The 18,816-nt window shown below is 40.1% G+C and overlaps 1 protein-coding gene across 1 annotated transcript in view; it reads right to left on the bottom strand.

Moving 5' to 3' along the window:
• KLF8 (KLF transcription factor 8) overlaps positions 1-18,816 on the bottom strand; it is a gene marked incomplete at its 3' end in the record, with an annotated part of 314,155 nt that overhangs the window by 204,573 nt on the left and 90,766 nt on the right. The window contains exon 2 of the mRNA XM_080795430.1: positions 2,811-2,846. The remainder of the gene's footprint in view (positions 1-2,810; positions 2,847-18,816) is intronic.

Here is an 18,816-nt window from a genome sequence, read left to right as displayed (position 1 = left end):
TTTTCTCTCTTCCTTCCCTCTCACTGCTCCGTCTGTGATCAGGGCTCCCCACCCTGGACAGTGCCCCCAGCTCTTTTCTCCCATGAATCAACTCTCTACAGTTCCAGTCTTCCACGGATAATTTTTTCTATTTTGTAGACATGCAGCTTTGGTTGCTAAGACTTCCAATCAATTTCTTGGGTGTTCAGAATGACTGATATTTATCAAGCTGCATTTGAGGGAGGAGGCAAGCTTTGCGTCACCCTACTCCTCTTCCATCTTACCTCCAAGTAATGCAATGAAATGATAAAAGTGTTTCTTTTAGTGAACACTGAAAAATATGTTTACATAATAGCCTTAGTTAATATAGCTATGAGAAAATAAGAAAGGCTATAGTTTCAAGATAAAATGATTTTAGCATGTTCTGGGGTCGCAAAAATTAGTTTGCCATATAAAAATGATGTTAACACAATATTTCATTTTTTTAAAGATTAGGTTTAATTTATGGTTTAAATCTTCTAGATTTCCTATGTTGGTTTTATGAGTTAAATATGAAAGTTATGAGCTAAATGTTAATTGTTATGAGTTGAATGAATTTAGAGTTCTGTATTTCCATAACTTATTTAAAATTTAAAAATGTATGCACAAAATTTTATTTGACTAAAATAAGGGTTGACCTTTGATTTTTTTATTTCATAAAAATATTAAAGATATCAATCATAATATTTTAATGTGTTAGCTAAATTGTAATATTCAGATCCTTAACTAACTTTAATAACCTATGCCTAAGTTAATAATGAACAATCTTTGAATGCCTGTTTAATTTCTAAATTTAAAAAAAACATTAATCACAAATCTCAAAATGCAATTTTGGTTTATATTTCTTAAAATGACAAAAGATTATTTAAAATGCCTTTAGATGCTAACATGTATGTCTGTTGGTATGTGCATATGTTTATTTTAACTTCCTCAAAAATGCTAAAGTAAATGAACTAAGCCTGCACTAAAACAACAACAAACAAACAAACAAAAAAACAGCTACACAATTCTTGATTTTTGATTCTATACTTATGTGTCTGGAAGAAAGTAGTCAATTAATTTGGTTAAACATACTAATCAATGGGTTCCAATCCAATATGACAATGTAAAAAACCCTGAACCCCCTCCTTCCATGTAGCACACCAAATTACACCTATTTACAGAACAATTCCTATTGATGATCTGAGGGTTAACTGAACAGATTATGCACAACAAAAAATATCGGGCATGGGAAATAAAGAATAACAAGAGGCTTGGGAACAAGTTAACAAAGGGGACCTCCACTCCTGAGGCTGCAAACTGCAGTTTGGAGGGATGGTACTGAGGGACTAGGAACAGATTTCTCTGTCCTTGGCCACAGAAAAAAATCTGGGGTTTAGAGCAACCAGGGTATAAAAGAGAGAACACTACTCCACCAAATGGCCAAGGAATTGTGGGATTGCTCTCTGGGTCATAGGGACTCAACAGCAACAAGTTTACATGCACTCTACATCTTAAAAATGGAGAATAGGAGGCTGGGAGGATGGAACAGGAGGACCATAAGCTTGCTTCATCCTTTGGATACTAGATAACACACACACCAATGTAAATAATCCAGAAAAGGAACTGAAGACTAGCAGAACAAACTCCACAATTAAAGGTAGAGAATAGGCCACACTGAAGAAGATAGGAAGGGTGAAGTTGTGGTTTGGGAGTGAGAGACACTTTGGCTATCTGAAATGGGGAGGGAGCTGGTGGTGCAAAGAAGGGGTAAAACATACTATCACACTGGGGATCCTAAATGGGGAAAATTAATCTCCATTACAGCTGTCTTTGACAGTGAGAGGGAAAGAATCTCATGAGTTATTACAACCAGCTGGACTTAAAGCCTGAGATTTTAAGAATCAACAGGCTCTGGTCTGGAAGTCCCCAGGGGGCATTAGGAAATTGAATCTCTGCCCTTAAAGAGACAGCAAGACAAACAGTCCACAGAGATACAGCAGGCAAATAGCAGTTTGAAAAATCCTAAGGGCGGTTGGGAGGGAGAGTAATTTTCTCATCTCAGAGCATAACATGAAGAGGCAGGTATATGGGGAAAGCCCTTCAAAAATAAAGGAGTTGGCAGGCCCGTTTCCCTTTCCCACCCAACAGCATAAACACAAAGCACCTGTGGGAACTAGCGTGTCATTTATACTCACTAATTTCCTTACACCAAGCCCCACCACCCCATGCTTGGGCAGATCTGCCTTTCCCAGTCACACTTGTATCAGTCCCCATACTGTGCACTCCTGTCCCCAGAAGACTGATGCATACCCCAACAATACACTGTCTCTTGATCCACACACTTTGCAGGATCTCCAGTTCTGGTGGTGGCAATGTGGCAGATCTCATCTCACAAGCAGACTATTGCACACCTTTTTAAAATGTTCCCCATCTGGCCAAGGATGAAACACTGTCCAAAACGTGTAAAGAGAACCTCTGCAAACTGGACAGAATGAAAAATAAGTCCAGGATTCAACAGCAGAGCATAGACAACACACATAAGAGACACACCCTGAAGCACCACATCCTGGGGAACAGGGAACACTGTACTGCAGGGCATTACAGTACCTTTCCTTAAGGCCATTATCTATAAGAGCAAGAGACATAGCTGACTTTGGTAAAACATAGAAGCAGATTCAGAGAGTTACAAAAATAGAAGAAAGAATTTTGTCTCAAATTAAGAACAGGACCAAATTACAGTAAAAGGCCTGAGCAAAATGGATATAAGTAACATGTCTGATAGAGAAACTAATGATCATAAAGATACTCACAGGACTTGGAAAAAGAATGGAGGACATCAGCAAGACCTGTAATAAAGAGATAAAAACAGATCAGTCAGAGATGAACATAATAAAATAAATTAAAAATACACGTGATAGAAAAAAATAGATTAGAGCAGATAGAGGAACAAATTAATGACCTGGAAAACACAGTAATGGAAATTAATCAACCTGACCAAATGAGAGGAAAATAAAATTATCCAAATTGAGACTAGAATTAGGGAAGCGACTTACTCCATCAAGTGTAATAATATTCAAATAATAGGGATCCCAGAAGAGGAAGAGAGAAACGGGGGCAGATATTTTATTTGAAGAAATAATAGCTGGAAACTTCCCTAATCTGGGGAAGGAAACAGATATCCAGATACAGGAGGCACAGAGATACTTCAACAAAATCAACCCAAGGTGGTTCACAACCTGCATGTAGTAATTAAAATTGCAAATTGATTGATAAAGAAGAGATTAAAAATAGCAAAAGAAAAGAAGGTAGGTACATACAAGGGAAAACCAATTAGGGTAACATCGGTTTTTTTTTTTTTTTTAATATCTTCTTTATTTATTTATTTATTTATTTATATTTTATTTTATTTTTTTATTTTCAGCGTAATAGTATTCATTGTTTTTGCACCACACCCAGTGCTCCACACAATCCATGCCCTCCCTAATACCCACCACCTGGTTCCCCCAACCTCCCCCTCCCCCACCGCCCCTTCAAAACCCTCAGGTTGTTTTTCAGAGTCTGTAGCCTCTCATGGTTCACCTCCCCTTCCAATTTCCCTCAACTCCCTTCTCCTCTCCATCTCCCCATGTCCTCCATGTTATTTGTTATGCTCCACAAATAAGTGAAACCATATGATAATTGACTCTCTCTGCTGGACTTATTTCACTCAGCATAATCTCTTCCAGTACTGTCCATCTTGCTACAAAAGTTGGGTATTGAGGGAGACAAGATGACGGGGAAGTAGGAGGAGGCGCCTTTTCAACCTGTACCCTAAAGTGAGCTGATTACCTACCAAAGAACTCCGATCACCCATGAAATCAGCCTGAGATCAGAATTATACACATCTGGATCTCTACGGGGGCCAGAAGACGCCAGTGGGCAGGTAAAGTGGAGTGGGAACATCGGGCTGATATCAGAAGATAAACAAAAGGGGGAGGGAGCCACCAGAGGCGACTGATTGGAAAATAATACCCAAATACGAGAGTGCCCTGCATCTGGGGACCAGCATTAACTTGGAGTCTTGTTGAAAGCACTCAAAAGAGCAAAGGATCGATCGCGCGGGGAAATTGTGGGAATCGGGGCGGCTAGGGACAGGGGCTTAAGTCCCCAGACCCAGGGCAGCCTCCCCTGGCGCTGAGCCAGAGAGTGCGGTGGAGAAACCTGGTCTTTGTCCCGGAGCCGCCAGTGCGCCCGAGAACGGGTGGAGTCCGGCTCCCGTGAGGGGCTGGGAGCCACACCAGACGGCAGAACGCGCACCTTACTGGAGATCCGCGCGTGCCTCACCCTCCCCTGAGAGAGGTGCACGAATGCCCAGCCTGGTGTTCTCGGACCCACGTGGCGATAGAGCTGATAGAGCTGGAGGCGCCGCGCCCCAAACCCTCCCCTGGGAGAGGTGCACGCTAGCCCGGCGCTCTTAGCCCCAGCCAACGGGAAAATCTCAGTGTGCGATTGCTGCTTGGAACCTTCTCTGGCGGTCTGGAGCTGCCCAGACAGCCACAGCTGCCTTGGTTTTGCGTACAAGCAGGAGATCCTGCGTCCCCAGGGACTGCGACTCAGAACCTGCTCTGCCAGTGGCCCAGCGGCTGCAGCACCTGCAGGGGAGCAGACTGAGGCTTCTCTCTGAGAGGGAGGTTGGGGTGCAGTTTGCTTTCCTCTAAACATCCAAAAACCATCAAAAGCTGTCAAGGCGAGAGAAAAGAAGTGAACAAACATAAAAACCTCCAGAGAACAAAAGCCTGAAAAAACTGTTTTTCTCAGAGCCCACCCCCTTGAGGGGGTCGGGAGGACTTAACTCAGGGAACATCATTGACTGAAAACCCACGTGGCAGCCCCCTCCCCCAGAAAACAAATCAGGAAAGAAAAAAAAAAAAAGACTACAAGAGAACAACCACCACTACTTCATAGATACAACTTTTATTTTTAATTCTTTCCCACGATTCTGGTTCATTTTTTTTTCTTTTTTTATATAGATAATTTTTTAACCTATTTACCATCACAGTGAGATGTCCAGTACATCAAATTCCATGATAAACTTCTAACCTGAATTTTTTGATACATACACATGTGTTTTTCTTTTGCTTTTCTATTTTCTTAATTTTTAAAAAAAATTTTAATTTAGTTTAGTCCAGTTTATTCCTTTTTTATTTTTATTTTCTAATATTCATATAGAGTTAAACTTCAAGGTAACCCCCTTTCTCCAAGCAATGCTACCCCTATAGGTGAACCAATTTTAAATCCCCCTTTTTCTTAGGAAAGTTGAGTCCTTTAACAAAGATATCAAGATACATCCAGGAAGAATCAAAATAACCTTCCTCGCCCACACCGAGAATCTATAACCATGCTCCCATCTTTTTCTTCTGCCAGTGTCTCTGTGTATTTATGTTTGTCCTGATAGTATATAAATCTTATACTTGGGGATCTTCTTGAAAAGGCTCCTCCTTTTTTTTGCTTATATATATATATATATTTTCTCACGTCATATACTTTTATCAGTCTTTTTGTTTGTCTGTTTTTGTTTGTATACGTCATAAATCTTACCCTGGGGCCCATTTGGGCTGAACCTTCTCTTTTATCTTCCCTTTTTTTCCTGTCTCTCTCTCTCCCTCTTTTTTCTTTTTTTCTTTTTTCTCTCGTTTGGGTGGGGAATCCTGAGTGCTCAGAAGCGTTCCAGGGTGCACCTTGACTGCACCACGGTCGATACATCCAGCTACATCTGTCCAGTCATCTCTCACCAAAATGACTAGGAGGAGGAATCCCCAACAGAAGAAAAATACAGAGGATGGGCCTTCTGCAACAGAGCTAACGGCTATCAACATAGACAATATGTCAGAGAATTCAGGCTAACAATTATCCAGGCAATAGCTAGGTTGGAGAAAGCCGTGGATGACCAAGTGGAATTGATTAGGGCAGAATTGAAAGCGACCAGAGAGGAGGTTCATAATGTTAGGGCAGAGCTGAAGGCCACCAGGGATGAGGTTCACAACGCTCTCAATGAGTTCCAATCGAATCTAAATTCTCTAAAAGCTAGGGTGACTGAGACAGAAGATAGAATTAGTGATCTGGAGGACAAACAGATAGAGAGAAAGGATCAGGAGGAAGCCTGGAACAAACAGCTTAGAAGCCACGAAAACAGAATCAGGGAAATAAATGATGCCATGAAACGTTCCAACGTCAGAATTATTGGAATCCCTGAAGGGGAGGAGAAAGAAAGAAGTCTAGAAGATATAGTGGAACAAGTTTTTCATGAAAATTTTCCCAATCTTGCGAATGGAACAAGTGTTCATGTACTAGAAGTAGAAAGGTCCCCCCCCAAGATTATAAATTCAAAAAAAAACATCCAGGCACCTCATAGTAAAATTGAGGAATCATAATTGTAGATACAATCTCTTGAAAGCCGCTAGGACAAAGAAGCTCCTTACATACAGAGGAAAGCCCATCAGAATAACGTCAGACCTGTCCACAGAGACCTGGCAAGCCAGAAAGGGCTGGCAAGATATATTCAGGGCACTAAATGAGAAGAACATGCAGCCAAGAATACTTTATCCAGCAAGACTGACATTCAAAATGGATGGAGAGATAAAGAGTTTCCAAGACCGGCAAGGCTTGAAAGACTATGCAACCACCAAGCCGACACTGCAGGAAATATTAAGGGGGGTTCTATAAAAGAGGAAAAATCCTAAGAATAGCATTGAACAGAAATATAGAGACAATCGACAGAAAGAAAGACTTCAAAGATAACACAATGTCAATAAAAACGTATCTCTCAATAATCACTCTCAATGTGAATGGCCTAAATGCACCCATAAAACGACACAGGGTTGCAGATTGGATAAAACGACAGGACCCATCCATATGTTGTCTACAAGAGACCCATTTTGAACCTAAAGATACACCCAAACTGAAAGTGAAGGGATGGAGAAGCATCTTTCACGCCAATGGGCCTCAAAAGAAGGCCGGGGTAGCGATTCTCATATCAGATAAATTAGATTGTAAACTAAAGACGGTAGTCAGAGATACAGAAGGACACTACATAATTCTTAAAGGGACTATCCACCAAGATGATCTAACAATTGTAAATATCTATGCCCCCAATATGGGAGCAGCCAATTACATAAGAAAACTATTAATCAAGATAAAGAGTCATATTGATATGAATACATTAATAGTAGGAGATCTTAACACGCCTCTCTCAGAATTAGACAGATCATCGAAGCAGAAAATCCATAAAGATGCTATTCTTAGGGTTTTTCCTCTTTTATAGAACCCCTCTTAATATTTCCTGCAGTGTCGGCTTGGTGGTTGCATAGTCTTTTAAGCCTTGCCGGTCTTGGAAACTCTTTATCTCTCCATCCATTTTGAATGTCAGTCTTGCTGGATAAAGTATTCTTGGCTGCATGTTCTTCTCATTTAGTGCCCTGAATATATCTTGCCAGCTCTTTCTGGCTTTCCAGGTCTCTGTGGACAGGTCTGACGTTATTCTGATGGGCTTTCCTCTGTATGTAAGGAGCTTCTTTGTCCTAGCGGCTTTCAAGAGATTGTATCTACAATTATGATTCCTCAATTTTACTATGAGGTGCCTGGATGTTTTTTTGGAATTTATAATCTTGGGGGGAGACCTTTCTGCTTCTAGTACATGAACACTTGTTCCATTCGCAAGATTGGGAAAATTTTCATGAAGAACTTGTTCCACTATATCTTCTAGACTTCTTTCTTTCTCCTCCCCTTCAGGGATTCCAATAATTCTGACGTTGGAATGTTTCATGGCATCATTTATTTCCCTGATTCTGTTTTCCTGGCTTCTAAGCTGTTTGTTCCAGGCTTCCTCCTGATCCTTTCTCTCTATCTGTTTGTCCTCCAGATCACTAATTCTATCTTCTGTCTCAGTTACCCTAGCTTTTAGAGAATTTAGATTCGATTGGAACTCATTGAGAGCATTGTGAACCTCATCCCTGGTGGCCTTCAGCTCTGCCCTAACATTATGGACTTCATCCCTGGTCGCTTTCAATTCTGCCTTAATCAATTCCGTTTGGTCATCCATGGCTTTCTCCAGCCTAGCTATTGCCTGGATAATTGTTAGCCTGAATTCTCTTTCCGACATATTGTCTATGTTGATAGCCGTTAGCTCTGTTGCGGAAGGCCCATCCTCCTTATTTTTCTTCTGTTGGGGATTCCTCCTCCTAGTCATTTTGATGAGAGATGACTGGACAGATGTAGCTGGATGTATCGACCGTGGTGCAGTCAAGGTGCACCCTGGAATACTTCTGAGCACTCAGGATTCCCCACCCAAACGAGAGAAAAAGAAAAGAAAAAGAAAAAAGAGAGAGAGAGAGAGAGACAGGAAAAAAAGGGAAGCTAAAAGAGAAGGTTCAGCCCAAATGGGCCCCAGGGTAAGATTTATGACATATACAAACAAAAACAGACAAACAAAAAGACTGATAAAAGTATATGACAAGAATAAATATATATATAGGCAAAAAAAGTAAGAACCTCGTCAAAAAGAACCCCAAGTATAAAATTTATATACTATCAGGACAAACATAAATACACATAGACACTGGCAGAAGAAACAGATGGGAGCATGGTTATAGATTCTCAGTGTGGGCGAGGAAGGTTATTTTGATTCTTCCTGTATGTTATCTTGATATCTTTGTTAAAGGACTCAACTTTCCTAAGATAAAAGGGAGATTAAAAATTGGTTTACCTATAGGGGTAGCATTGATTGGAGAAAGGGGGTTACCTTGAAGTTTAAGTCTATATGAATATTAGAAAATAAAAATAAAAAAGGAATAAACTGGACTAAACTAAATTTTTTTAAAAAAATTAAAAAAATAAAAAAGCAAAAGAAAAACACATGTGTGTGTATCAAAAAATTCAGGTTAGAAGTTTATTATGGAATTTGATGTACTGGACATCTCACTGTGATGGTAAATAGGTAAAAAAAATTATCTATATAAAAAAAGAAAAAAAAAATGAACCAGAATAGTGGGAATGAGTTAAAAGTAAAAGTTGTATCTATGAAGTAGTGGTGGTTGTTCTCTTATAGTCTTTTTTTTTCTTTCCTGATTTGTTTTCTGGGGGAGGGGGCTGCCACATGGGTTTTCAGTTGGTGATGTTCCCTGAGTTAAGTCCTCCAACCCCCCTCAAGGGGGTGGGCTCTGAGGAAAACAGTTTTTTCAGGCTTTTGTTCTCTGGAGGTTTTTATGTTTGTTCACTTCTTTTCTCTCGCCTTGACAGCTTTTGATGGTTTTTGGAGGTTTAGAGGAAAACAAACTGCACCCCGACCTCCCTCTCAGAGAGAAGCCTCAGTCTGCTCCCCTGCAGGTGCTGCAGCCGATGGGCCACTGGCAGAGCAGTTTATGAGTCGTGGTCCCTGGGGCCGCAGGATCTCCTGCTTGTATGCAAAACCACAGCAGCCGCGGCTGTCTGGGCAGCTCCAGACCGCCAGAGAGGTTCCAAGCAGCGATCGCACACTGAGATTTTCCCGCTGGCCGGGGCTGGGACTGCCTGGTCTTTCCAGGTCTAAGGGTGCAGGGCTTGCGCGCACCTCTCCCAGGGGAGGTTGTGGGGTGCGGGACGGCGGGGGTCCCAGAGCACCAGGCTGCACCTCTCTCAGGGGAGGGTGAGGCACACGCGCGCGTGTGTATCTCAGGCAAGGTGCACTTTCTGCCATCTGGTGTGGCTCCCAGCCCCTCATGGGAGCCGGGCGTGCTGGCGGCTCAGGGACCAAGACCTGGTTTCTCCGCCGCACTCTCTGGCTCAGCGCCAGGGGAGGCTGTCCTGGGTCTGGGGACTTAAGCCCCTGTCCCGAGCTGCCCCGATTCCCACAATTTCCCCCCCGAGATCCTTTGCTCTTTTGAGTGCTTTCAACCAGACTCCAAGTTAATGCTGGTCCCCAGATGCAGGGCACTCTTGTATTGGGGTATTATTTTCCAATCGGTCGCCTCTGGTGGCTCCCTCCCCCTTTTGTTTATCTTCCGATATCAGTCCGACGTTCCCACTCCACTTTACCTGCCCACTGGCGTCTTCTGCCCCCCGTAGAGATCCAGACGTGTAAAATTCTGATCTTAGGCTGATTTCATGGGTGATCGGAGTTCTTTGGTAGGTAATCAGCTCACTTTAGGGTACAGGTTGAAAAGGCGCCTCCTCTTACTTCTCCGCCATCTTGTCCTCCATCAACATCGGGTTTTTCAGCAAAATCTTTGCAGATCAGAAGGGAGTGGCATGATAAATTCAAAGTTCTGAAATGGAAAAATCTGGAGGCAAAAATATTCTATCCAAAAAGGCTATCACTTGGTATAGAAGGAGAGATAAAGTTTCTCAGACAAATGAAAACTAAAGGAGTTCATAACAATTAAACCAGCCCTCAATGAAATATTAAAGGGGACTCTGAGAGGAAAAGAAAGACCTTAAGTGAGAGTCTAAAATGTAGGATAGGTGAGCCTGGTGGTGGGTATTCAGGAGGGGATGTATTACATGGAGCACTGGGTATGGGGCATAAACAATGAATCTTGGAACACTGAAAAAATAAAATTAAATTAGAAAAAATTCTAGTAAGGGGGCACGGAGGTGGCTCAGATGTTAAGTGTTTGCCTTTGGCCCAGGTCATGGCCCCAGGTTCCTGGGATCAAGCCCCACATTGGGCTCCCACTGCCCTGCTTCAGTTCCCTCTCTTGACATGTATCTCTCTGTCAAATAAATAAATAAATAAAATCTTTAAAAAAAAAAAGAAAAGTAGGAAACACAACAGCAGTAAAAATAAGTATTTCTGTAAAAATCAATCAAAATATTCAACAGATGAATGGATAAAGAAGATATGGTCCATATATAAAATGGAATATTATGCCTTCATCAGAATGGATGAATACCCAACTTTTGTATCAACATGGGACTGGAGGAGATTATGCTGAGTGAAATAACTCAAGCAGAGAAAGTCAATTGTCATATGGTCTCACTTATTTGTGGAGCATAAGGAAAAACATGGAGGACATTAGGAGAAGGAAAGGAAAAGTGAATTGGGGGAAATCAGAGGGGGAGACAAAGCATGAGGGACTGTGGACTCTGAGAACAAACTGAGGGTTTTGGAGGGTAAAGGGGTGGGTGAATGGGTGAGCCTGGTGGTGATTATTAAAGAAGGCACAGGAGAGGAGATTGTTCAGTATTCCATGAGGACCTCTTGAATATCAGCTGCTGAGGTTTCCCCTCCTTGAGGAAGAGAGGGTGGGGTGAAGCCATCTTTCACCCCCCCACACACACACACCAGAAATGTCTGAATTTAGAGAGAAACACAGGGTCTCCAGTAGAGGCTGGAGTCTCCTACACCAAACCCTAACCCCCGTGCCCAGAAGGGACATTTTTACAAGGGCAGGTCTGACTGTGAGCCAGTGCACCTGGCCTCTCTACCAGAAGACCAATATAAGCCCCCCACATACAAAAAGTCTATGGATTATAAAATGCTCCGAAGCATCAGAATCAGTTCTGGTGGAAATAAGACCACACTTTCCTTTTTTATTTTTTCCTTTCTTTTTTTTTAATCCTTTAAAAAAATTTTTAAATTAAAAATAGAGCTACCCTATGACTCTGCAATTGTACTACTGGGTATTTACCCCAAGATACAGATGTAGTGAAAAGATGGGTCATCTGTACCCCAATGTTCATAGCAGCAGTGAACTGTCACCAAACTGTGGAAAGAGCCAAGATGCCCTTCAACAGATGAATGGATAAAGAAGATATGGTCTATATATACAATGGAATGTTATGCTTCCATCAGAAAGGATGAATACCCAACTTTTGTATTAACACAGATGGGACTGGAAGAGATTATGCTGAGTGAAATAAGTCAAGAAGAGAGAGTCAATTGTCGTATGGTCACACTTACTTGTGGAGCATAAGGAATAACTTGGAAGACATTGGGAGTTGGAGAGGAGAAGGGAGCTGGGGGAAAGCGGAGGGGGAGATGAACCATGAGAGAATGTGGACTCTGAGAAACAATCTGAGAGTTTTGGAGTGGAGGGGGTGGGGGGTTGGGTGAGCCCGGTGATGGGTATTAAGGAGGGCACATATTGCATGGAGCACTGGGTGTGGTGCATAAACAATGAATTCTGGAACACTGAAATAAAATTAAATTAAATTAAAAAATAAAATCCATTTTTAAAATTTTTATTTCTTTATATTTTATGTTTTATTATATTTTATTTTGCTTTTTTGTGTGTGTTATTCTGTTTTTTTCCCCCCTTTAGTATCAGGCTTATAGCTCTTTGTTTGTTTGTTCATTATTTCCTTGTCTCATTTTTTAGATCAGCTTTTTTCCTTTTTTTTTTTTTTTCTGTGTTCCTTCCTTCTTTCCTTTTCTTTGGAGTCAGGCTTATGGCTTTTTGATTCTCTGTTCGTTTGATTTTTGGTTCATTTTCTTTGTCTCTTTTCTTCAATCAGGTCTTTTTTTCCCCAGCATTATCTCAAAAAATCAAAGCACATCTCATAAATTGTCCAAACACTATCCACTACAAGCAAGGAAGAAATCTGTAGAGGACTGACTGACCTATGGGAAAGAGCAGTCAAAACACAGCAACAGAATACACACAGCATTCACCATAAACGCTTCCTGAAGTACCAAGTCCTGGACACTGTATGACCCCCTCTTAATATAGCATTACTTTCAGGAGCAAGAAACATAACAAGCTTTCACAACATGAAAGAGGCAGAAACCTAGATATAATGATAAGATGGAGAAATTCTCCTCAAAAAAAAAAAAAAAAAAAAAAAACAAAAAAAACCACAAGAGGAAACACAGCTAGGGATTTACTCAAAACAAATATAAGCAATATATCTGAATAAGAATTTAGAACAGTAATAAGAAGACTTCCTGGGCTTGAAAGAAGCATAGAAGACACCAGAGAAACCCTGGCTATAGAGATAAAAGTCCTAAAAACTAGTCAGGCCAAAATAAGAAATACTATAACTGAGATGCAAAATCTATTGGATGCAATAACAATTAGAATTGAAGAATCAGAAGAATGAATATGTGACATAAAAGATTAAATTACGGAAAATAATGAAGCTGAAAAGAAGTGGGATAGAAAACTATTAGATCATGAATATAGACTAAGAGAACTCAGAAATTCCACAAAACACAATAATATCTATCATGCTAGAAGAAAAGCAGGAAAAAGGGGAGATAAGGTTTATTTGAATAAATTATACCTGAGAACAGCCCTAATCTGGGGAAGGAACTTGGCATTCAAGTCCAAGAGGTACAAAGAACTCCCCTGATAATCAACAAAAACAGGACAACATCAAGACATATCATACTGAAACATGGAAAATACAAAGAAAAAGAGAATTCTGAAAGAAGCAGGGGACAAAATGTCCTTAATGTAGAAGGTTAGACATGTAAAATTAGCAGGAGACCTGTCCACAGAAACTTGACAGGACAAAAGGCAGTGACAAGACATATTCATGTTATAAATGTGAAAAATATGCAGCCAAGAATACTTTATTTTAAATTTGAGCAGACCACAAATACATGTAGGTTCAAGAACATCCTACTAATGAATGAAAGGGTTAACCAGGAAATTAAAGAATAAATTTTTAAAAATACATAGAATCAAATGAAAATGAAAACACAACAGTCCTCTGAGATACAGCAAAGGCAGTCCTAAGAAGGAAGTATATGTCATATAGCCCTTCCCTAAGAAGTAAGAAAAATCTCAAATACACAACTTAACTTTACACCTCAAGAAGCTTGAAAAATATCAGCAAGTAAAGCCTAAATTGAGCAGGAGGAATGAAATAATTGAGACTAGAGCAGAAATAAATGATACAGAAGTTTTTTAAAAAGTTGAACATATCAATGAAAGTATGATCTGATTCTTTGAAAGAATTAACAAAATTGATAACCCCCAGCCAGAATTATAAAAAATATCAAAAAGGAAAGAGAAAGGACCCAAAGCCATGAATGTAATAGGAGAGACCACAACCAACAGCACAGAAATATAACCAATTTTAAAAGAATATTATGAAACAATTAGATGCCGACAAATTGGGCACTCTGAAAGAAATGGATAAATTCCTAGAAACATACTAAAACTGAAAGAGGAAGAAATAGAAAACTTGGACAGATCCATATTCAACAAAGAAATTTCCTCAGTAATCAAAAATCTCCCAAGAGATGAGTCCAGGTCTGGATGGCTTCCCAGGTGAATTCTAGAAAACATTTAAAGAAGAATTAATACCTATTCTTTTGCAACTGTTCCAAAAATAGAAATGGAAGGAAAACATCCAAACTCATTCTATGAAGCAGCATTACCTTGATTCCAAGACCACACTCCACTAAAAAGAACCCCACTAAAAAGGAGAATTACAGACAAATATTGCTGATGAATATGGATGCAAAAATACTCAAACATGAAACTAGCTAAATGAATCCAACAGTACACCAAAAGGATTATTCACCAATATCAAGTAGGATTTACTGCTGGTATGCAGGCATGGTACAATAACTGCAAATCAAGCACTGTGATATACTACATTAATTAAAGGATGAGAATGACATCATCCTCTCAACAGATGCAGAAAAAAAATTTGACAAAACACAGCATCCATTCTTGAATAAAATCCTCAACAAAGTAAGGACGGATGAAACATACCTCAACATCAAAAAGGCCATATATGTGAGACCCAGAGCTAAAATCATCCATCATGGGAGAAAACTGAGAGCTTTTCCCCTAAGGTCAGGAACAAAACAGGGATGTCCGCTCTAAGCACTGTGTTCAACCTAGTATTGGAAGTCCTGGCCTCAACAATGAGAAAACAAAAAGAAATAAAATTCATCGTAATTAGCAAGGAAGAAGTCAAACTTTCACCTTTTGCAGATGGCATGATATTCTGTGTACAAAACCCAAGGACTCCATAAAAAATTGCTAGAAGTGGGGTGCCTGGGTGGCTCAGTGGGTTAAAACTTCTACCTTTGGCTCAGGTCATGATCCCAGGGTCCTGGGATCGAGCCCCGCATTGGGCTCTCTGCTCAGCAGGGGGCCTGCTTCCTCCTCTCTCTCTGCCCGCATCTCTGCCTACTTGTGATCTCTGTCTGTCAAATAAATAAATAAAATATTTTTTAAAGAAGTGATAAATTTAGCAAAGTCACAGAATATAAAATTAGCCTAGAGAAAACTGTTGCATTTATATATACCAATAATGAATTAGTGGAAAGAGAAATCAAGGAATTGATCCCATTTACAATCCCATTTACAATTTACAATTGTTCTACAATTAGAACAGATCTAATTGTTCATAGATCTGTTTGCTGAAAAATGCAGAATACTTATGAAAAAAAACAAAGAAGAAAGAAAAAGATACAAAGAAATGGGAAAACATTCCATACTCTTCAATTGGAAGAACAAATATTGTTAAAATATCTTTACTACCCAAAGCAATCTATGCATTTAATGTAATCCTTATCAAATTACCACCAGCATTTTTCACAGAGTTAAAACAATCCTCAAATTTGTATGGAACCAAAAAGACCCCAAATAGCCAAAGTAATGTTGTAAAAGAAGAATAAATTGGGAAGCATCAGGATTTAAGACTTCAATCTGTATTACAAAGCTTGTAATATCTTGTATTATCAAGACAGTATAGTACTGGCATAAAAGCAGACACAGAGATAAATGGAATTGAATAGAGAACCCAGAAATGGACTCACAACTGTATGTCTGACTAATCTTTGTCAAGACAAGAAAAAAATATCCGGTGGGAAAAAAGACAGTCTCTTCAACAAATGGCGTAGGAAAGCTGGACAGTAAAATGCAGAAGAATCAAACTGGACCATTTTCTTACAGCACACACAAAACCAAATCCAAGATGGAATGAAGACCTAATGTGAGGCAGGAAACCATCAAAATCCTAGAGGAGAAAGCAGGCAGCAACCTTGGCCACAGCAACTTCTTACTAAACACACCTCTAAAGACAAGGAAACAAAGGAAAAAATGAATGCTTGGGACCTCATCAAGACAAAAAAATTTCTCCACAGTGAAGGAAATAAAAAAAAAAAACAACTAAAAGGCAAGCAATGGAATGGGAGAAGATATTTGCAAAAGACATATTGGATAAAAGGTTAGTTTCCAAAATTTATAAACTTATCAAACTCAACACCAAAAACCCCAGATAATCCAGTTAAGAAATGGGCAAAAGACATTAATAGACACTTTTCCAAAGACATCCAGATGGCTAACAGATACATGAAAAGATGCTCAATATCACTCATCATCAGGGAAATACAAATCAAAACCACAATGAGATACTACCTCATACCTTCAGAATGTCTAAAATTAACAACTCAGTAAACAGCACATGTTGTTGAGGATGTGAAGAAAGGGGTACCTGCTTACACCAAGGAAACACAAAGAAGTTTAAGAACATATGAGACTCTATATGCCAAAAAATTAGACCATCTGGAAGAAATGGATGCATTCCTGGACACCTGCAAACTACCAAAACTGAAACAGGAATAGAAAATCTGAAACGACCAATAACCAGTGAGGAAATTGAAGCAGTAATAAAAAATCTCCCAAAAAACAAATGTCCAGAGCCAGATGGCTTCCCAGGGGAATTCTACCAAATATTTAAAGAAGAAATAATACCCATTCCACTGAAGCTGTTTCAAAAAATAAAAATGGAAAGAAAACTTCCAAACTCATTCTATGAGGCCTGCATTAACTTGTTCCCAAAACTAGAGGAAGACTTTACCAAAAAGGAGAATTACAGACCAATATCCCTGATGAATATGGATGCCAAAATATTCACAAGATACTAGCTAATAGGACCCAATATTAAAAAGATTATTCACCATGAACAAATGGGATTTAGTCATAGGATGTAGGGAAATACAAATCAAAAGCACAATGAGATACCACCTTACACCAGTTAGAATGACTAAAACTAATAAGACAGGAAGTTACAAATGTTGGAGAGAATGTGGAACCCTCTTACACTGTTGATGGGAATGCAAGCTGGTGCAGTCACTCTGGAAAGCAATATGGACATTCCTCAAGAAGTCAAAAATAGAGACTGGAAGAAGGAAAGATGACAGAAGAGTAGGGGACCCCATTTAAACTGGTCTCCCGAATTTAGCTGGATATCTATCAAACCATTTTGAACACCCACAGAATCAACCTGAAATGTAAGAATATATATAGGATCTCTATAAACAGAAAAGTGTCTGTGTTTGGCAAGGTAGGAAGGGCGGAATTATGAATCTGTGGGTGATATTGGAGGATAAACAGAAGAGGGAGGGAATCGCCATAACTTGGGATCTGGAAATTGATATAACACTGGAGTGCAAAACCTGAGTCCTTGGAAATCTGTTCTAGTAAGAGACATCCCTCCCTGATGGGGGGCTAGTGGAAATGAAAATGCAGAATTCTAGGTAGGACATTGTGGTCACAGGATACAGGGGACCACAGAGCAAAACGAGATTCCTGAAATGGTGGAGGTCCCAAGTGTTGAAAGCAAAAAGCAAGGTGTGGCCAGTGAAAGCAGGAGAGGACTCTCAACTAAGATTGACAGAAAATGAACCAGGCAGGTCAATAGCCACTCTTTCCTTGAACAGCCTGAAAAAAAATCTGGAAACAGTGCCCACAAAAGGGGAAAAACTCAAAGAACAGTAGTGGCCAGGAAGGGGCTTTAGTGCAGAACTATACCAGATTCCAGAGCTGCAGGTGCACAAGCAAGGCCACAGACCCTCACAGTTTTAAAACCACAAAGGGCAGAGACAATCCCAGGCCCCTGAAAACACTTCTGAGAGTAGCTGCAGGGGCACACTGTGGGGAAATGAGGTTTTCAGCAGTGCAAGCTGAATTGGTGACTGTTTGTTCTGCAGAGATTATTAAACAGGGCAGACTGCAAATTTTCTGCTCTGGGCCAGAGGTTTGGCTGTGACCATCTTTGCTCTGATCTCCTGAAGAGGTCTGCAAATGCCATGGGCAACAAAAGCCAAAAAGAGGTCTGGTTTCCACTAAGCCCATCCTGCTACACTGTGGGAGGCTACAGTATTCAGCAGTGCAAGTAAGAGTGGAGGCTGTTTGTCTTGCAGAGTTTATTTAAGAGGGAAGACTGTGAATTTTCTGCCAGAGGTTTGGCTGTGGCCATTTTTGCTTTGATCCCTTGAAGAGGCTCAGAAAGGACCCAAGGTACAAAAGACACCCAGAAGTCTGGTTTCCACTGAGCCCATCCCTCAGACAGAGGGTGGGGGACGTCCCACAGGCAGGATAACCTGAGAAACAGAGCAGCAGTCCCCTCCCACAGAAGATAGACTGGAAGAACAGGAGGATTACAATCCTATGGATCCTATAAGACTGTAAAATCTCAACATAAGGGGAAAATTGTATATTGAGCACTGAGTGTGGACTCAGGACTTGTTTACTTTTCAGATATATTTTTCCTTTCCTTTTCTTTCTTTTTTTCCCCCTTTCTCATGCCATTTTCCCCTGCTATATTCTTTCTTATACCTTCTTTTCATTCCAACTAGATATCTATTACACCAAATCATTTTTTCATAGGCACTTTTTACACGCCTATATTTTTATAGATATATGCTCTAAAAGTTAGACCATTTTTTACTCTACCCAGTTTTACCTTTTTATATATACAAGTTTTACTTTCCTAATGATTTTTGGATGTAGTGTTCTGAATGAGCTGCCATCTAAACAGGATATTCTAATAGTCAGGATAAATGAGGCATAACGAATTAGTGATCTAGAAGATAAGCTGATAGAAAGGAAGGAA

Source organism: Martes martes (genome assembly GCF_963455335.1).
Source record: "Martes martes genome assembly, chromosome: X".
Classification (NCBI taxonomy): domain Eukaryota; kingdom Metazoa; phylum Chordata; class Mammalia; order Carnivora; family Mustelidae; genus Martes; species Martes martes.
Note: the sequence above shows the minus strand (reverse complement) of the source record. Positions and strands in the feature narration are given on the sequence as shown.